At 42.5% G+C, this 21,918-nt stretch overlaps 1 pseudogene; it reads left to right on the top strand.

Moving 5' to 3' along the window:
• The window catches only part of LOC117796306, a 35,509-nt pseudogene extending 14,004 nt beyond the window's left edge, over window positions 1-21,505 (top strand).
• The last annotated feature ends 413 nt before the right edge of the window (window positions 21,506-21,918 follow it).

The following is a 21,918-nucleotide window of genomic DNA, read 5'->3' as shown; positions in this document are numbered from 1 at the left end:
GGTTTAAAATGTTACTTTAGAGAGCACAAAATGGAGAAATTAATTCTAGAACATAAGATCAGGGGTTTGGTTTTGGCTTTGGCATTTTCTAGCTATGCAGTCTTTAGCAAAACCTTTCACCTTAATGGACTTCAGATTCCTCATCTACAAATGGTGGGAGGTGGAGCACCTGGGTGGCTCAGCTGTCTTAAGTGTCTGACTCTTGATTTTGGCTCAGGTCATGATCTAAGGGTCATGAGATCAAGCCCCATGTCAGGCTCTGTGCTTAGCGTGGAGCCTGCTTAAGATTCTCGCTCTCCCTCTCCCACTGCTCCTCTCCACCCCATGCACTCTGTCTCTCTCTGTCTCTCTAAAAAATTAATAAACAAATGGTGGGAGGAGATATGTGGAGATGATCGGGTGCCTATCCAGAGGTCCTTTCACTTCTTCTTGGATAACAGAACCCCACCTGTTAGTAAGTATCAGCTGCCCACCTTCAGAGGATTAATTGTGATCAATGTAAAGCAACAATGGTAATTTGTTTTTGGACATTAATTAGTCTAAAGGTAAACTTGCAATCAGGTGATGGTCAATGAGATTAAGGGGAAATCTGCTGGAGGACTTTGGGAAAAGCTTTTCCTCTTTGATAAAAGAGGAAGCTGCTCAAGAAAGACGACTTTTTGGCCCTATCCCTTTCCTTCTTCTTGGGATGCTGAAAGGTAAGCTTGTAATACTTGGAGCCACTGCAGCTTGCCTCACACCTGAGAGGAGACTTGCAAACACACCGAAGATCCAGCACAGAGAGATTAGAAGATCCAGGGTCCTCAGTGGCATTGTTGAGCCTTTGAAGTAACCCTGGGACAACCTAGTTCCAGTCTGAGTGTTACATGAAAATTGTGCATCCCTGTTGTTTGAACCACTTTAGCTGCATATCCTCTTACTTGCAGCCAAGAACATTCCTGACCAACACAGTAGATAAGTTTTAGAAGTCTTTCCAGATACAATATTGTCAGAGTACTAAGTAACATTTCAAAAGAGGGAGGAAAAAGTAATTGTCAGGGAATATACGAAGTGATAGGAAAAGTTTTAAAAGGAGAAGAAACAATTGAAGGTGGGCTAAACTTAGATGTATCAATCAGGTGACAGGCATGACATAAAATGTGGAAATGCAAATTGAAATGCCCATAGAAACAGAAAATTAGTTCAGGTCCCTGTAGGAGAAGGAAAAGAGCTGGTACAAGTCTGTAGGAACAGAATTAGACAGTAAATGTAACCCAAACAAATGCATGGCTTTATCAAAAACAAATGACCATAAAGTCTTTTGAAATTATATTCATTCAAAGTAAGTGCTTTCTTTTGATAAGTAAAAGTGTACTAAAGACAAATGACTTCAAAATGATCTCTTCCCATTGAAATTTTATGTGTCTATGGTTGCTTTTTATAACTACCATCTTTCCAGAAAAGATTGCCTATGATCAGATGATTAGAACAAGTTGAAAGTCAAACTGGAATAAGGAATAAAGGCGTTGCAGACTGTCTGCGGGTCCTACACAAAACACAAAGCTATCCACTGCGTGCATCTGATTTTGGTAGAAAATCTATGAGCAAGATATCTGATACTTACAAGGTACCCCATAAATATTGGTTGAATCTGATTTTGCATAACATATTTCAAGTGACTATTCTCTGTTTAGAGAAATAACCAGAACTAATTGATGGGCACCAGTTGGCAAGAAATCAATAAGAACTCTTCTGGGGTCTTCCAGAAGAGACATAAAGATCTGAGGTCCACTTTGAACAACAGATCACGATTACAACCCTGTATTTGGGTGATGTACACAGGGTTATGATAAAAATGACCAATATTTATTGAGTGCTCACTATGTGCCACATATTGTATATTCATTTTTTCCCCTTTAATCCTTCTAACAAACTCTGCAAACTAGGAATCTTTATTAGCTCCATTTTACAGATGAAGAAACTAGAATTCAGTGGAGTAACCTCATCAAGGTCACTCAGCCTAGGAAGCAACAGAACCAGGACTCAAGATCAGTTCTATCTGAGTCAAAAATCCTGTCATCCATCACTATACCCCACCGCCTCTCAGTGCGCAGGGCAGAAAAGAGGACAATGAACAGGTGGCGTGGGTTCTGGAACTGTCAAGGCTGGAAGAAAGGTGCTTCTCAGGTAGGCAGGATCAGAGAAGTGTAGGCTACAAGCAGGAACTGGAAACCGAACAAATTCTTCCTTGGAGATTTGAGAGAATTGGGGGACAGAGACAATTTAGCTTGGAGCTAGGATAGAAACAGATAAAACTGAAAAAAACCCAAACACAGACTTCTAAAATAATCAGGAAAAAGAACTGGACAAAGAGCCGTTGAATTCAGATACCCAGTGTGTCTGGATTTCTCTGGTATCACAGGAAATCTCAAAAGTTTTTACCTCCCATGCTAGATTCTTCCTAATACAGCTTTTCTAATATCTGATGGAATTCTCCTTCTGCAAAAGCAAAACATTTGCTGAATCCTCCACTTGCCTTGTTAGCAATTTCTTCTTTTAGAAGATCCAGGGAGCAATGATGAGGGACATGTGACTGGGTGGAGAGTGTGCTGATGAGCTCAGATTTTCAGAGGGTACGTACAAGAGGAGGGGATGAGGGACACATAATCAAGACTGAATGCACGAAGACGAGCAAAGCCCTATATGAATAATGCCCAGATCTCTAAAGCTTACTTAAAAATACTATGAATGATTAAAAAAAGGATTCTTGTAGTTTATACAGAGACTAGGCCTGCTGCTTGGGACTGAAAACACACTGTTAACAGATTTAAAAATAAAAAGCAACAAATAGAAACAACTGGCAAAATCAAATAATATGGTTAGAAAGGAACTAAGAACAAAAATGTTGAGTGGGATCTAGGGGGGACCACAAGAGATAGTGCAGAAATCCTGGATGAGCAACAGAAGAGCTGTTTGCCACTCGGAGGACAGAAGGAATCGGGGAGGGAGAGATTACCAGGACCTAGAGGAGGAGAGGGTCATGTAGAACAGGGAGCCTTGAGAGGAGCAGTAACCTTCAGCAGAGGGACATGCAAAACCCAAGGCTGCCCTGCAGGAAGAAAGCATAGATACCTGCCCTTGCCTCCTCTCTCACTTCAGCCTTCTTCAAGGGTTGCCATTGGCTAAGTTCAGCTGGGACCCAGAGGACAAAGGAGACCTTAGTATAGAACAGACTGGGAAGCTCCTAGGGCAGAGAGAAGAGCCAAAAAGGGTGAGAAGCATCCAGGGGAACTGCAGAAGCTGGCCCATGCCTCAATGACTTGGTGAGTCTACAATTACCACATAGAGTAGGCACTAGATAGTAACTAGCAAAAGATCCTTAAAGTACAGAGTCTTCCCAACATATTTCCCTGACTCTAGCTATTTCTCTTTCTCTGACCTATTATTTATACCTGAACCCACACTGACAGTGCTACTCTCCTGCAATTCTTCAAATATTCCTGTACAAAATGCCTTCTTTCTAGATAGCTGCAATGGAACAGTGTCTTTAGGTCTCACTAGGATTTAGGAGGGTGAGAAGAACCACACGGCTGGTTACTTTGAAACTAACAGGAGAGCTGACACCAAAGAGCCCTGTTCCCTTCCATTATGCAGCCTTGGTAGTGGGGGAGCAGCCAGCCAGGGAGGGACCCAGCCTCACTTTCGTCTAGAGGAGGGTCAGGTGACTAGTTCTAACCAATGAAATGAAAGCAAAGGTGATTTGTGTTTGTAGATCCAAGGCCATTAGGGATATGGTATGACCTCATGCTCATTTCCCCTTTTACAATGAACACTAGGGTTCACGTGTGAAGACTGTGGTGTCATGAGATAAAAAGACCCTAATTCCTAAGTTGCCACTTACATGAACACCACTCAGGAGAGTCACCTGACCGGGAATAGCCACATTTTGAAAAAAGTGACAAGTAAACTTTTATTGTGTTAAGAGTGGTTAGTTCTTTGTTATAGCTTTTAGCCTATCCTGACAAATGTAAGGCCCTTTACTCTGTAGTTATTTCCTGCAATCTCACTTTGAAATTCCTCCCCCTTGGCTTCAAATTATAGTAGTCAGAATAAAAGACGAGTAGAAAATTGTCCACTAGCTGCCTCATCGAGATTTTGCAGTTTGACCATTCTGTGATAGAAACATTTGCACTGAATGTTTTTGTTGTTAAAGGACATCCACATTATTTTCTTTTTGTAAAATTGCAGTTTGATGCAGTTCTGGAATCACATAAAGAATATTGTATTTGGAGTATCTGAGTCCAAGTTCTACTGCTTCCTTATGCTGCCTGACCTTGGGCAGGTCCCATCAGCCCTCATCTCTGTCAAGCAAGGATATTAATAATGCCTCTCTGTCAGGTTGTTGTGAGGATCAAATAAGATAAGGGCTATGGAAACACTTTGTTCACAACAAAGCTTTAGACAAAATCAGTTCTCATCTCCAGGAACAGGGAGTCAACTTGCATTTGCCTTTTAAATTCATTCTCTGGTCATGGTGTTGTCAAGTTAGCTCTCCCTCCTTTTCTCTCAGATGGTGAGGTTCACTTCCTTCCACTCTCTCTCACCTCTATTAACCAGAAAGTAGTTCTTTTCATTGTTTGGGATTTTTGCAATTTGAGTTTTGCCCAAGGAAGAATGATTTTACAAACTGGGTCCAAAAACAAATTAATAGAAATAACATCTGTACATTTTAGGGCCATGGGTTTACAATACAGCTCATTCTTTGCCCTGGGCTGTAGTTTCTCCTATGTATTCCACCCCCTTCTCAAAAAGTGTGTGTGTGTGTGTGTGTGTGTGTGTGTGTGTGTGTGTGTGTGTGTGTCTCCAGACGCCCTATTTATTATTCCAAATAAAATGTGCCTTTTGTTGTTTTAAATTTAATCTGTATTTATAAGTAGGATTTTTGAAATCACTATGGCTTTTTTTAAACCTCAAGACATAAATAGTGGATGTACTTCAATCCTCTTGTTTTATAAATAAGGAAACAGAAGCCCAGAAGACCAGAGATATTTCATGACCCAGTTTAAATATCACCTCCTCCAATAAGCTTTTCCAGTTTTCTCCTTGCTCTGTCAAGCTGAGTGGGGTACCCTTCCTCTGTCATAGAACGTGTTGGTGAGAGACAGAACCAGATTCTTAATGCTCCATAGGAAGCCACCAAGTCTCCTCTGTTCCCCCAAGAACTTCTGACCTCCATGAAAATCTCCAGCTATCTTCTGCTCTGTGTCGCTTGGCCAAAACTGGGTCACATGATCTAGCTGCAAGGGAAGCTGGAAAGGAGAATTTTTGGCTAAATACATTACCTCCTCCACAAAAATCAGGGTTCTGTGAAAAGAGAAGAAGCTGAGACAGATATTGAGTTGGCCACTCACAGTGACATAGTTGGAGCTCAATCAATATCTGTAGATGGAATGTCAGTACTAGGCTTTCAAGGTTGAATGAGTTAACTGTCTAAGATCATCCTGTAGTAGAACCTGGGCTAGGACTTAGGTATGCTGAGTTTCAGCCCAAAGCTCTTTCTACTACCTAGTACCACCTCAATACCATAAATCCAGTGACATGAGTACTTGGTTCTGCATTCTTTTCAAGAATCATTATTCACTCCCCACACTATCTGAATTCCTCTAAAAGATATATAACCAATCTTATTATCGGGAGTTTTCTCTCCAATTCTTCTGTAGTATTTATCCAAATACCTTAGTAATAGGAATGTGACATTGATGGAAATCTAATAAATGTAAGCTCTTGGTGGAGTTTGTGGGGTTTTCCCAGTTTTTGACTTCACTTATTTCCAGACTGAAATGTATTGTGACAGGTAATTCTATCTCACCCAACACTACAGAGTTATTAATAACTTGCCCTGCTGAATAAATCAGAGACCCTGAAAAAATGTGGAGTAAGCATTTGTTATGCACACATGGGATTTACCAAGTTTCTGCATTTGAAGATCTAATATTAGGATTCACATGTTGTGCAAGGCTTTGCAGAGAAAAAGACATTTCACGTCTTCTCAACTTTGAAAATAGGGTGTACTTTGCATGCAAACAAGTCTATGTGAGTATAGTGATTTTGAATAAATCACCAAGAAACAAGGTTTCAATAAACTGTAAGAAACACATTTCCAAGATCATTTTTAAAGCAGAAAATAAAATTAGGTGCAAGGATTTACATGACCTAGTGGATCAGGAGTTCGGCTGCACATTTGATTGGGCTGTGCTCATAATTAGCAGGGTGACCTTATGGAACCCCTTTAACATTTAGGGTCTTCGGTTCTGTCATCTGTAAGAGGAGAGGGTTGTACCAGGTGATCTTCAAGGCCCTGTGCATGTCTAAATTCTGTGATTCCATTTCTTATGCGCTGAGATCAAGAGAACAAATTTAGGGAGTTACATGATGGCCAAATCCTGAAAAGGGCATACTAACCTTTTGCCAGCATTACCCTTGTATCAGGCTGATAAATTTCAGAATTTATTTATCACAGAATTGTTACTGTTTTGGCATATTACCATTTGTTGGCAATTTACAGGCTTGTAATCATCAGAAACATGCTGTTTTGAATTCTACTCTTTTCATTTAACATTTTATCATAAGTTTTCGGCAATACTTCCACAGAGTCTTCATAATCACCGTTGTAGTGGGAAGATGTCATTCCATTTGGCTGAAACGCCACAAATGTGGGTCATCCCTGCCCTTCCTCTTGTACTCCACATTCAGTTCCTCAGCAAATCCTATCAGCTCTACCTTCAGATTATATCCAGAATCTGACCCCTTTGCACCATGTCTGCTGTAACCACCCCGTCCAGGCCGCCGTTATCTGCTGTCTGGATTATCTTCATGGTCTTCTGGCCAGCATATCTGTTTCCACACGTGCCCATGACAGTGTGTATTTCACACACCTGCCCTGGAGAGGTCCTTTCAAACCATTGTCTTATCTTGTCCCTCTCCTTCTCAAAACTCTCCAGGGACTTCTCATCTTACTCAAATCCAAATCTTTCTATGGCCTTAAGATCCTACGTGACCCGATTTCTCTTCTACTTCTCTGACCCCACCTTCAACCATTGTTCCCCTTGCTCACTCTACTTTCACTATCCAGGCCTCCTTGTTGCTTTTGCCAGACATGATCCTGTCCAAAAGCCTCTGCAATCACTGCAACCTCAGCCCAGAATGCCACTCCTCCCACATCCTCATGGCTCCCCCTCTTATTATTTTCAGGTCTTTGTTCTGTTCAGAAGTCACTTCATCAGAGAGGTCTTCCCTGTCCACCCTGCTAAAAGAGCAACCGCCCTCCAGTACTCTCTGGGTTTTTTCATTTTTATTTATGACACATGGCATCACCTGACATATTATTTACTTATTTATAGCCTTTCAACACCACCATCAGAAATGGAAGCCCCATGAAGGCAGGGACTTTATTTTCTTCACTGCTGTATCCCCATGCTCAGAACAGTAGGTCAATAAATATTTGTCTAATGAATGGATTAAACTAGTTGATCAATGTAGGACTTCAGGTTATAGGTTTGGTGGTGAAACACTCAGTAGAGAATGTTAGGAAGCAAGATAAGACAAGCAGAAGAGATCATATCATGAAGATCTCTGTGTGTCATGCCCAAGTTTTCAATTTAATCTCCGCCTAAGTGGGAGCCATAGAAAGACTTTCATCAGGGAAACAACCAAATCATATTTGCATTTAAAAAGTAAACTCTGTCAGTAGTGGGGAGAATGCATTTGAGACAAAGGAAAGAAGTCAGAAAGGGGGCTATTGCAAAATCCATGAGAGAGACCATGCAAACGAAAGCCAACATGACAGAAGGGGAAATAGGAAGAGACAGATTCAAGGGGTAGAAAGGAAATTAGAACATCAGGATTTTGAGATTGCTTGTGGGGAGGGAAGACAAGGAAAAGGATGATTACCAAGTTTCCAGTTGGGCATCTGGAATGGGTAGGGGTGCCCTCACTGGAAAAAGAGGGAGAAACAGATCTGAGGGAAAAGAGGGTGAGCTCAGTTGTGAACTTAAGTTGGAATTATCTGTGAGTCTTCCAATTGGAGATGCCTGGTAAGCCTCCAAATATATCATGTAGGATCTCGAGAGAGAAGTCTGAGTTGGAAAAACAGATTTGGCAGCAATGGCAAATAGTCATTGGAGTGACTGACATTCCTCAGAAAGTGTGTTGGAGGAAGAGGAGAAGGGGGGTTTGGAATAGAACCTTGAGGTCCACGAGACAATGAAGAAAGAGTTGAAAGAGCGCTGAGTAGCATGAGTCAATGGTTTTAAGACCACAGTGGTCACTGGTGTCAAAGCAACAGCAAGTTCAAGAAAGAGAAGGACTAAAGTGGATCCCTGAAATCTAGCCTTTGGGAAAGTCAAAGGGACATTGATAGGAGCAATTTCAGGCTTAAAAACCAAATTGCAGTGAAACTACGGAGAAGGGAGAAGAAGCTAAAGGCATGGTTAGGAATTTGGAGAGAAAATTACAGTGTCATTTTTGTTTTGTTTTGTTTTGTTTTGTTTTGTTTTGTTTTGTTTTTTGCATCTCCTATAATTCTGACCTTTGATCTGGCTGAAAGAAAACTAATCAGCAGGGGGGAAAACCACTTATTTTTTTGGTGATGACCTAACTCTGCCAAGTTCATTAGCCTATGTCCACCTTTAGCCCTGAAAAACAAAACCAAATAAAGAAGGTAGCTGGTTTAAAAGAAATACTATCTGTGGTAGAGACAAAAGTTACCTACCCATCATTCTTTCTCACCTTCTTTATCATGAACAGAACTCTGATTTTATTCAGGATAATAATGTGTTCAGCTAAAAGTCTACTTCTCTTAGCCTCCTTTGCAACTAGGGAGATGGACATGCAAATCTTTGGGTGGGGCTTCCAGGAAAACTCCTTAAAGAATACTAACTCAGCAGGAGGGGGCTTTTTTTTTTTTTTTTTTACCTTTGCCCTTCTTTTTCATCTTTTGGAAAGGCGATGTGATGGCTGGACCTCTAATAGCCATATTGGGCCCATGGAGCTACTTTGAGGATGGAAGTTACAAGCTAGGGATGGCATAGCTGAAAATACATTCAGGTCCCTAATGCTGTCACAGAGATACTATCCTTTCCTTAAAATGTCAGCCCACAGGCTTCTTGTATGTGAGAGAATAAACCCCTTTTGGTTGTAGTTGGGTCTCTGCTTGCTATTTGCAGCTGGACACGATTCCTAATTGACACATCACCTAATACACCTGACTTTGAATTACTCTTCTGTTTGGGTCTGGCCTCCTCCGAGAGCCCCACCAAGTACTGCAATGTTCAGAGCACTAAAATAGCCATCAGCTTGAGAACATGCTCACCTGGTTGTGGTGCCTAAAGTCCCTGGGATAGCGGCCAGAGTCTTGTTCTCCCAGTCAAGATAAGGCTTGTGTTGCAAATTCCCGTGAGAGAGATGTCTCATGAAGTGGAATTTATTCTCTGAGCTTGAACTGGGTTTCGATCTGGGATGGAGAAGGAACATCTGGGGACATCTGGGGAAGTGGGGGCATCGAAGAGCCAGGCAGGTGGGCACTAGAGCCCAGATGACGTATTTTACCAGCTTCATAAGTTTACCTTCAGGTGGGCCCAGGAGAGGGACCAGTTATAAAATAACTAGTGTTTACAGAGCATTCATTCTCTACCATGCACTTTACTTTCATTATTTCATTTAATCCCTATGACATCCCTGTGAGATTAGGTGATCTTGTTTTTAAACCCACCTTACACATGAGGAAACTGAGGCACAGAGATTTTAAATCAACAGGAGATCTGACGTTTGAACCACGGTCCGGCTCGTGCCAGAGCCTTAGCTCTAACTAATGATAACCTAAGGAATAATAGCATTATTATTTTATATGTATTTACATTAGCAACTTCATGAGGTAGTTACAGCTCACATCCCCATTTTATAGGCGAAAAACTGAGGCAAGGAGAGGTTAGGGAATCTGCCCCTGGTCGCTGTGGCTAGAGAAAGAATTGAAATTTTAGCTCATGTTTGTCTCACTCCAGAACTGATATATACTGAGGGGAGAAATTTAATTTTTCTAAACTTTTCAAGGCCCCTCATTTTTAACCCACTAAAAATCCAGAAAATAGACGACATCGTTCAATACATCTTAGTCATCCAATGCTCAATTCACTATTACAAGCAAACACTAGATAAATCCACTCATACAGGCATTAGTGACCCCCATTATTCTCCTTATTTTACAAATTTGGAAGCACAGAGATCACGAGACTTACCCAAATACAATTAAGGAATGAAAATACATTCTGGTGGGGTGTCCTTGGACCCCAGTCCGGGCAGTTTAGCAGTGAGATGAAGGATGGAGCTCTTCTGTGTAATTCTGAGCTTGAAAAGCTCCCAGAGGCCTCAGACTTACAGAGGAAATTTTAAAGATGAAACTTTACTTCCCCTCCTCCTCTCCCTTTTTTGAAATAAAGGCTTATTTTTCACTCCTGAGGAACTCACATACTGCAGCAGATCGTCTGGGAACAGCGTTCATGTGTTAGGGACTCAGGGGTTGGGGCTAGAGGTGCCTGGAACGGAAAGGGGCCCATGGATCATACTGACATCTGAACAAGCCCCTGGAAAGAAGGAGACTGAGCCGGGCTGACTGGCTATCAGCTGCCGCTTTCTGAGGCCTCAGGCATGTTCACTTTCAGCTGACAGGAAAATTCACCGAGGTGAACAGAGGACACAAAAGACATCCCGAGCTCAGGCTGGAATTCACTTTCAGGTGAATTGAGACAGGCTCCTCAAGCATCTCCTTGGCCTCTACTCTTCACTGTGACCCTGAAGTGGGTGGATGGAGTCTCCAACAATTCAAGCTGGAGGGTTCTAGAAGGGAGACAGGCCTCTGAAACATTCTATTGCAGTGCTGCTGTGACAGGAAGTGGAGGCGAGGGTCGGCACCTTTCAGTTCCGCCATGTTGAATAGCCCAGTGAGTGGACTGTTAAAGCATATATTGGTTAACGAGAATTTTTGCATGAATTTAAGCTCGATGATAATTTTTTAATTAAAATCATAACAACGAGACATTACTTCCCACTTTTCAAATACTTGATTTTTCTTTTTATAGTAGTCAATGCTGAGATAGGGTAGGGGCGTGGAATGATTTTCTCAGACTCACTGGGTGGGCACAAAGATTGGCAAACAGCGTAGCAAGAGCCTTTAAAAGTTTCATATTCTTTGGACCACTAATTTTGCTCAAGAATTTATCCTAAGGAAATAATCAGAAATGCAAACAATGATTGGCATACAGGGATATTGTTATAAATACCTTTACTGAAATCTGTCCAGAGCAACCACTACACACACTTACCTTTGTGGAAATTCTCCTTCTCCCATGGTTGATATGTCATCTTTCCACCTATCTCACCCCCTCGCCACCACTGACTAGAGGAGGCAGGACTGGGCACCTGACCCAGCCTGGGCCAGTGGGAGTTCCCAGCCCCTCATTTATTGGTCCAGGGATGGCCAGTTATTTTTCAAGTTGGGTTTCCCTTGCACCTAGAAATAGTGTAGATGTTTAGTTATAAGATCAAAAGTTGGAGACACAAAATGTGTTCTAATGCCGGATGATTAGATAAACTATGGTACACCCGCAAATGAAATACACATTCCTTAATAAATGGAATGTATTATGGTTCTTACCATCAGCATTCAAACACGTTGTATCATATCTTCTATGTAAAAAGATACCCTCCCTTGACTCACCATGTCCTCCTCCATCCCACATCCCACCTCTCTCCTTCTTTTTCTGCAAAACTACTAGAAGGGTTTACCTAAATTCACTGTCAGCAGTCTCTCTTCCTATTCTTTCTGGAATCCTCTGTAATCAGGCTCTGCTCCACCAAAATTGCTCTTGTCAGAGTCACCAACGACTTTCATGTTGGCAAATCCACTGACCAATTTTCCTTCCTCATCTTTCTAGACCTTGTTAGCAGCATTTACATAGTTGATGGCTTACATCTTGAAATTCTTCCGACACTTAGCTTCTGAGTCTTGGCTCTTTCTTGTTCTACCTCCCTGTTCACTGTCTCTCCGTCTCCTTTTGCTGGTTCCTCCTCACTCTCCCCACTTCTGGACATCGTAGTGCCCAGAACGCAGTCCTCAGGTCTCTACTCTTCTTTTCATACTCCCTTGGGGACCTCATCCTGCCCATGACTTTAAATGCCTTGTATGCACTTTCTATGTACTAAGATGACTTGCAAGTTCTAGCTCCAGCTTGAGTTTCTGCCCTGAATTCCAGACTCCTATACAAACCATTTACTCTGCTTCTGAGCTTAGCTATCTAATAGGCATCACAAACTTGTCCAAAACTGATTTCGTAATTTCCTCTACCCCCTCAAGATCCATCTCTGAAACTTGCTCTTCCAATCGAAGTAAGTGGGCACTGCCATTTACCTTGGGGCCCAGGTCCATCTATTAGTAGGGCCTATTCCTGGACCGTAGAATTATAGGGGATTTTGTTTGTTTGTTTGTTTTTCTTTGCACTGTTGGATGAGCGGCATTGATCAGAGGAAGAATCAATCATATTAGAAAAGAGAATGGATTCAGGAAAAAGAGTAGATAAGGCAATGGATACAATATGCAATATGCAAATAAAAACAAGTCAATGTTTTCCCTACCCTCAGCCAGCGCAGGCTAGAACCAACGAATATTACCATAGAAGATTGAAACTCTGCTTCCCAGCCAGTCAGGTCACCTAAGCAAATGGCCCTGGTTCCAAGACTTGAAATTCTGCACTGGTGTAATCTTGCATTATCGGTACTTGTACTTCAAGGCCAGGGGTTTTCTTTTTCTATCGGCCCAGAGGCTTTCTGTGTGCAAGACTCAGCCTGGAGATCTGTATTAGTCAGAAATCTCCAGAGAAACAGAACCAATAGGATGTATATACACATATAAAGAGAGATTTCTGCTAAAGAGTTGGTTCACATGATTATGGGGACTTAGCAAATCCAAAATCTGATGGGATAGGCCAGCAGGCTGGGAATAGGGAAACAGCTGCAGTTTGAGACTGAAGGCTATCTGCTGGCAGAATTCCCTCTTGCTGGGGACAGGCAGTCTTGTTCTATTAAGGCCTTCAACTGATTAGATGAGGCCCATCTATGTTATAGAGAATAATCTGCTTTACTCAAAGACCACTAATTTAAATACTAATCTTATCCAAAAAACGGTTTCACAGAAATATCCAGAATAACATTTAACCAAATATCTGGGAACCATGGCACATAAAATTAACCATCAAAACAGCTGGACTTCAGTTAAGGGACTCCTACTTTGTGACGAGGCAATTCCATACAGGCAAAATCAAAGAGCCATGTGTGGGGGTGCATGGGTGACTCAGTCAGTTAAGTGCCCCACCCTTGATTTTGCCTCAGGTCATGACCTCAGGGTCATGAGATCAAGCCCCACATCTGCGCTCAGCAGGGAGTCTGCTGGAGATGCTCTCTCTCTCTCTCTCCTTCTCCCCCTGCCCCTCCCCCCACTACCACTTAAAAATAAAATATAAAAAAAAAAGCCATGTGGTCTAACTGGATCCACTGTGTGAGGAGGTAAGGGGGGGGGGGGTTGGGAAAGATTTGTGTACTAGAGGGAACACATGTGAGTTATGTGTAAATAGCTTAAATTGAGCCTGTGCAGTTAGAGCTTCTGGGTTCCAAATGATCTCTTTTTTCCTATTGACTTTAGATGGAGTCCATGCAGATAATAAGTCATGTGGTTGCACATCCACGATGTTTTCCCTGCCCCACCCATTGGCATCACTGCCTGGAGGGAACCTTCCAGCAGAGTGTCAGGAGTTCATTTACCTGTTGGCCTGGGACCACAGTTGTAGCTGCCTGGTGGTTAGATTGCTACAGCCCAGGAAGGCTGAGCGTACCGGAATACATCATGGGGGAACAAGAAAATACATACTTTCTTATTTTAGAAATTTCCTCTAAAAACATTTAAATAAATTTTATATAACAAAACAAAAATAACAAATATAAAATATATGCTTGTTGAAGGAGAGGAAGGACAGCAGAGGGTAGGGGTCAGGAAACGAGAGAGCACAAATAGCAGCACTAAGAAAGGCACAGGAACACATTTCGCCTCTGAGAAGCGCTTTCCCCTGCACCCCACCCAAGTCACTGGTTGGACTTGAGCCCTTTGTTCTTGATTCCCATCATTAATCTAACCTTGAATGCTGGATTCTGATGTGACCTGCTATTCGGTTCTTTAGTCCAATTTTCTGAACTTGAGCTATGAGATTGAATGTGATTAATATCATAATAAATGTTTAAGGGAAGAATTCTAAGCCTTTTTCTTAACATTTGATGGAGGTTGCCTTTGTGATATTGATTTTTGTAAGTTATTTTGCCATTTCTTATTTATAAAATCATAAATTACAAGGCTGGATGATATCTTAGGGTTGATGAAGTTCAACCCTCTGAGGGCTAGGAAACTGAGGTCCAGGGAGGAAACTGAGCAAATGACTTGCTCAAGACCAGTGTCTCCCTGAGATGAGCCGAGGCTCCAGCTCACCTGTGTCCCAGCACTCTCTCTAGCGCATCACAGGGAGAAAAGGCATGCTGTGCTACACGCAAGAAGCACAATCCCTTCCTGTCGACAGAGGCACAGGATTCCTTCCACATATTGCACGTTACTCTGGGAATTAATAGCTCCATTTGGTATTAAACGAAATGGCTCATGTGGCTGATCTGGTCCAAGTGAAGGATCAGCAAAATGGGGACCGGAGCTTCTCTGTATGATAATCAGAAGCGGTCCCTGAAGGAGTAAGACAAACACATTAAAAACCTTTCTGCAAAGCCAATTTTGGGCAATGGTCTGATTGCTGGATAAATCACACCAGGAAATTGAAATGAGTGGCGAGGAGGGCAGAGGCAAGGGTACATTATAGGGTAGCAAACAGTTCTCTATACCTTAGAGAAATTACTCTATCAGAAGTGGAGAGGAACCGTGCAGAATGTCCAGGGAAATAAGGAGAGACAAGGAAGAAGAAAAGAGCATATATGAGATACATAAATCAAAAGGATAAATTGATGTTAGAGGTGGTATGGAATTAAAAGGAAGTAGGAAACTGAGAGCTAAAGACAGGGCTGAAAAGGGACAGAAAATGGCACGGGAAACAAAAACCCAAAAGTACACTTACCTCTCAACAGTTCATGGGCTTGATGATTTATTCATTTGTTTTTGGTTTTTTTTAGTGCCAGGTTAGACTGACATGACCACAAAATACAGAGCTCCTGCCCTCTGTCTTTGCCAGCCTATACACAGAGAATACAAATTAGCGTGATGCTAAGTAAGGCAGGAATGGGAGATGACATTTATTTATTTAGGCTTCACTATCAATTTTTTTCCAACTTACTTACTGAGCATCTCATATGAACCAGGCACTGTACTAAGGCACAATAATGCACAAGGTGGGTGTGGTCCCTGTGCTCACTGAGCTAACACTCTAACAGGGGGAAAGGTGATGAACCACAAAGGCACGTCAAAGTGATTTAGGGGATTAGCTACTCTATAGCTTGGGTTTCAGGACTTTATTCTGCTACCTTCCATTGTACCATGGTTAAGTACAGGGATGCTGGCATGAGGCGTTATTAATTAGCTCTTGTTAACTCGTAGTATTAAATCTTGGCTCTGCGATTGTGTGACGTTGGGAAAGTTACTTAACCTCTCTCCAGTTCTCCGGTCTTCTTGTCTATAAAGTGGTTGTGAAAATAATAGACTCCCCCTACCATAAATCTAGTCAACTGATCTTTGACAAAGAAGTGAAGGCAATACGATGGAGCAAAATAGGCTTTTCAACAAATGGTGCTGGACCAACTGGACATCCACTTGCAAAACAGTGACTCTAGAGATAGACCTTACATTCTTCACTAAAATAAACTCAAAATGGATCACCAGTCTGAATATAAAATGCAAAGCTATAAAGCTCCTGGCAGGTAACATAAGAGAAAACCTGCATGACCTCGGGTTTGTGGATGCCTTTTTAGATACAACACCAAAGACATGATTCATGAAAGAAATAATTGATAAGCTAGCCTTCATTAAAATTAAAAACTTCTGCTCCACAAAGAAAAATAGCAAGAGAATGAGAAGACAAACCACTGGCTGGAGAAAATATTTGCAAAAGACACGTATGATAAAGGACTGTTATCCAAAATATACAAAGAACTCAAAACTCAGTAGTAAGACCGCAAACAACCTGATTAAAAACAGGCCAAAGCCTTACCAGACTTGTCACCAAAGATAGTGATAAGCATATGAAAAGAAACTCCATCCCCCATGTCATCACGGAAATGCAAACTAAAACAATAATGAGATGCGTCTTGGGGCACTTGGGTGGCTCAGTCGTTAAGTGCCTGCCTTTGGCTCAGGGCGTGATCCCAGCATTCTGGTATTGAGCCCCACATTGGACTCCTCTGTTGGGATCCTGCCTCTCCCTCTCCCACTCCCCCTGCTTGTGTTCCCTCTCTTGCTGGCTGGCTCTCTCTCTGTCAAATAAATAAATAAAATTGAAAAAAAAAATCTTAAAATAAAGTAATAATGAGATGCTTCTAACACCCATTAGAATACCAGAATCGGGGTGCCTGGGTGGCTCAGTCAGTTAAGGGTCTGCCTTTGGCTCAGGTCATGATCTCAGGGTCCTGGGATCGAGCCCCAAGTTGGGCTCCATGCTCAGCAAGGAGTCTGCTTCTTCCTCTCCCTCTGCCCATCCCCACCCCGGCTCATCCTCTCTCAGTTTCTCTCTCAAATAAATAAAAAAAGTCTTAAAAAAAAAAAAAAGAATGGCCAGAATCCAGAACACTGACAACACCAAACACTGGTGAGAATGTGGAGCAACAGGAACTCCCAATTGTTGCTGGTGGGAATGCAGAATGGTACGGCCACTTTGGAAGACAGTTTGGCGGCTTCTTCCAAAAGTAAACGTACTCTTACCGTGTGATCCAATAATCGTGCTCCTTGGTATCTGCCCAAAGGAGTTGAAGACTTAACGTCTATACAAAAGCCTGCACATTGATGTTTATAGCCGCGTGTTCATTCATATTTGCCAAAACTCGAAAGCATCCAAGGTATCTTTCAGTAAGTGAATGAATAAAAAACTGGTACATTCGAACAAGGGGATATTATTCAGTACTAAAAAGAAATGAACTCTCAAGCCATGCAAAGACAAGGAGGGATCTTGAATGCGTATCAGTAAGCGAAAGAAACCGATCTGAGAAGGCTACATACTGTATGATTCAAACTATATGACATTCTAGAAAAGGAAAAACTGTGGAAAAAGTGAAAAGATCAGTGGTTTCCAGGGGTAGGAGGAGAGATGAACAGACAGAGCACAGAGGGTGTGTAGGGCCGTGAAATTACTCTGTATGATATTATAATAATGGATACATGGCCTTATACATTTGACTAAATTCACAAAATGTGCAACACCAAGAGTGAACCTTAAAGTAAACTAGGGATTTGGGTAATTATGATGTGTCAGTGTAGGCTCATCGATTGTTACAAACGTACCACTCAGGTGGGGAATGTCGATAGTGGGGGAGGCCATGCAGGTGTAGGGGTAGGGGATGTATGGGAAATCTCTGTACCTTCCCCCTCAATTTTGTTATCAACCTAAAACTGCTCTAAAAATGTCATTTTAATAATAATAATAATAACAATAATAATAATTGACCCCACTTCTCAGGCCTATAGAAAGGATTAATAATTTAATATATGCAAACCACTAGAATAGTGCAGTAGACATCATGTGTTGTTCAGTTGTTAATATTAACATCCTGGCAGCCTTAACAAGTTGGATTTTGTCCTCGTGTTTGGCCCTTAATGGTCTCAAGAAGGCTGCCACATCCTTAGGCATCAAATAGCATTCTGGACAGGAAGCAGGAGAAAGAAATGAAAATGGCATACCAGCTAAATCTGGCTTTTTTTTTTCTTTTTCTTTTTTTTTTGTTGTTTTATTTTTTTTAATTTAAATTCAATTAGCCAACTTACAGTACATCATTAGTTCTATGTAGTGTTCAATAATTTATCAGTTGTGTATAACACCCAGTGCTCATCACATGCATAAATCTGTTTTTTTAAAAGATTTTTATTTATTTATTTATTTGAGAGAGAGAGACAGCAGAGCGAGAGAAAGAGAGAGAGAGAGCGCATGACTTGGGGGGAGGAGCAGAGGGAGAGGGAGTAACAGGCTCCCCGTTGAGCAGTGAGCCAGACGCAGCCCTCGCAGCGCTCAACCCCAGACCTTGAGACCATGATCTGAGCAGAAGGGAGATGCGTAACCAACTGAGCCACCCAGGTGCCCTAAATCTGGCTTTTCAAAAATCAAGAATACAATAGCTTCTCTGACAGTCTGGCTCAGCAGAATTTGCTTTCATCTCATTGGACAGAACTGTGTCATACACTCACATCTGGCTGGAAGGCGGTGAAGAATAAGGTTGTCCATGGATTAAAGAGATCATGCATGGGGGTTGGGGACTGGAATATGGGCATAGGATCAGCCAACCAACCATGTCTGCTATGGCTTCTGTCCAGAGACAGCCACTGTTGACATTGGACACATGTCCCTTTTATGTGCACTTTCCCCCTTAATTACATGGATCAAGCTGGTCAAAATGAATTGTCCCTGCTTCTTATCCAGCCATTATCCACCTGGGTCTCATTTCCTCCGCACAAAATAAGACACCCCAAGCGATTCAATCCCAGCCATTTCAACCAACCCGACTGTTTACGACATGTCTTGTATGTATGTGGAGCTATGCCCTGAGCTGCATGAGGACCTGGCAATTTAGCAGTGATGCCTAACAGCACAGATCATATCATCTCTTTCCCAAGAGGTGCCCAAAACAAAAGAATTTGAGAACACCGTGGAAAGAAATCCTGTCTTCAGAAATGTTCGTCTGTTTAACCCAGTCAACTCATTCCAAGATTATTCTAAATAAACAATTAGAAAGCCAGACAAAAATTACATGCAAAAAGATACTGACTGTATGCTGTTTCTAATAGCCAAAAAGGTCACGCAAGTGGCTATCCAGCCGTCACAAAAATTATGCTTTGGAGGAATTTTTAATGTTATGAGAAACACTATGTTTTATGTTTTTATGTTTATATGTTTAATGTTATGAGAAACATATGGTGAGAAAATGCTTATCATATATTATTAAGTGGGGGGCAGTCTACCAAAGTGCGCACACTGCACGGTATAGTGGTTACGTACGGACTCCGGAGTCAGACTAGTTCCAAGCTCCTCCTTTGTAGTTCACCATTTATTTATCTGTTTATTTGGGGGCACTTTACCTAACTTCTCTAAGGCTCTAAAGCCAATACAGAAAGGTAGAGAGAGGAAGGAAATGACTTTAAGGGGAAAGAAATGCCTTAGCAAGGCATCATAGAGCGAAAGCTGCTATGGGCCCAGAACGAGAAGGCTCTGCAATGGGTCCAGGAGGCCAGGCCGGCTGCTCTGACACTTGGACCATGGGATCCAGCAGGTCCGGTGGTGCTTGAGTGTCGGTGGCAGACAGAGACGCTGTCGGGAGCCTTTGGTAGGTCCCTGTGGGTAAACTGCAGCACAATCTTGCCATCCCCGTGGATAACTACTCTCCTTTTGAGAAACGGATCATGGCCCGCTACCTTAATAGAGACAGGACACTTAACCACGGGCCATCAAGTTACCATGAGGCCCGAACTGCTCACCATGCCCTGGGTGTTATCTGACACACACAGCCATAGCATTGGGTGTGCACAGCAGCATTCCGTCATCAGGATGCAGGCAGGCCCTGAAGACACAATTAAGTGACCTGAGGAAGTGGCCCAAATTCCCACAGTCCCCGCTCAGGTACACCGTCTCTCCCTCCCAGCCCGCGCCTGTGGCCTCCTGGGTACTCCCCTATGATCAGCTGACAGAGGGAAAGACTCAGGCTTGGGTTATAGATGGTTTTGCACAATATAGAGGCATCCCCAGAAAGAGGACACCGGCAGCACTCTAGCCCCCTTCTGGGATGTCCCTGAAGGACAAAGAGGGAAGGAAAATCCTCTCAGTGGGCAGAACTTGGTTGTTGACTTTGCTTAGAAGGAAAAGTGGCCAGGCATGTGATTCTATATCTCAGTGCATGGGCTGTGGCCAATGATTTGCCTGAATGGCCAGAAACCTGTAAGGAACATGATTGGTGACAAGGAAATTTGGGGAAGAGAGAAGTAGATCGACTTCTCCAAATGAGAAGAAACCATGAAGATATTTATGTCTCATGTAAATGCTCGCCAAAGGGTGACCTCGGCAGAGGAGGATTTTAAAAATCAAGTAGATAGGGTGACCCATGTTTGGGCACCAGTCAGCCTCTTTTCCCAGCCACCGTCATCGTCAGTGGCTCATGAGCAAAGTGTCCATGGTGACAAGGATGGAGGTTAGGCGCGGGCTCAGCAACATGGACTTCCACTCGGCGATGCCAACCTGACCACAGCCACTGCTGAGTGCCACTCGCAGAGACTAATACTGAGTCCTTGGTACGACACCGTTCCCTAGGCTGATCCGCTGGCTACCTGGTAGTAAGTTGATTTCACTGGATACCTTCCATCTCGGAAGGGGCAGCATTTTGTTCTTACTGGAATAGACACGTACTCTACAGACAGATTTGCCTTCCCTGCACACAATGCTTCTGCCAAAACTTCCATCCGTAGACCTACAGAATTATTTATCCACTATTGTGGAATCACTTCACAGCAAAAGAAGTGGGGATTGGATCCATGCTCCTGGAATTCATTGGCCTTGTCATGTTTTCCACCACCTGAAGGAGCTGGCTCCATATAACCATGGAACGGCCTTTTGAAGATTCAGTTACAGCACCAGCTAGATAGCATTAGTTTGGAGGGCTGGGGCAAGGTTCTCCAGAAGGCTCTGAATCAGGGTCCAATAGATGCTGTTTCTCCTATGGCCAGAATTTATGCATCCAGGCATCAAGGGATGGAATAAGAGTAGCTCTGTTCCCTATTACCCCTAGTGACCCGCCAGCAAAATTTCTGCTTCCTGTTCCCACAGGCTCTTCCAAAGGGAAGAATGCGTCTACCCGGAGACATAATGATTCCATTGAATTGAAAGTTAAGACAGGTACCCAGCCACTTTGGAGTCCTCATGCCTCTGAATTAACAAAGAAGGGAGTTACTGTGCTGACTTGGTGGTTGGTCCTGACTCCCAAGGGGAAATTGGATTCACTGTTCCACTGTGAAGGCAAGGAAGAGAATACAGCAGATTCCCTAGAGCACCTGTTAGTATTACCATGCCCTATGGCTAGAGCCAATGGAAAACTACAACCACCTAATTCAGGCAGGACTACTAATGGTCCAGATCCTTCAAGAGTAAAGGTCTGGGTCACCTCACCAGGTAAAGAACAACTGGCTGAGGTACTTGCTGAAGGCAAACGGAATACAGAATGGGTAGAAGAAGGTAGTTAGAAATACTGGCTATGACCATATGGACAGTTAAACAAGGACTGTAATTGTCATGAGTATTTCCTCCTTATTTTGTAATGAATATGTTTGTGTGTCTATATGTGTCAAATACCTTTGTTTTCCTCCCTCTTATTCCCTTATCATGTAACATAAGATGAATTGACTTTATATCATAATAGTTAAGTTTTGTTAATTTTACATCATAGTATTTAAGTTATGGAACGTCAAGGAGAATAGCAAACATCACTCAAGAGTAAACATCACTCATTTACCTCCTCTCCTGGGGAAGGAGTCAGTGTAGTTTTGGTTGTATGCAGGATAGTTATACCATGTTAGATGGAATTATGACTTTGTAATTGTCTTCATTTGGAGACTAATTATGGTTTAAGGAGAGGCAGGTGGGTGCCAAGCTGACAAATTAGCAAGTTGAC

Source organism: Ailuropoda melanoleuca, chromosome 15 (assembly GCF_002007445.2).
Source record: "Ailuropoda melanoleuca isolate Jingjing chromosome 15, ASM200744v2, whole genome shotgun sequence".
Lineage (NCBI taxonomy): Eukaryota > Metazoa > Chordata > Mammalia > Carnivora > Ursidae > Ailuropoda > Ailuropoda melanoleuca.
Note: the sequence above shows the minus strand (reverse complement) of the source record. Positions and strands in the feature narration are given on the sequence as shown.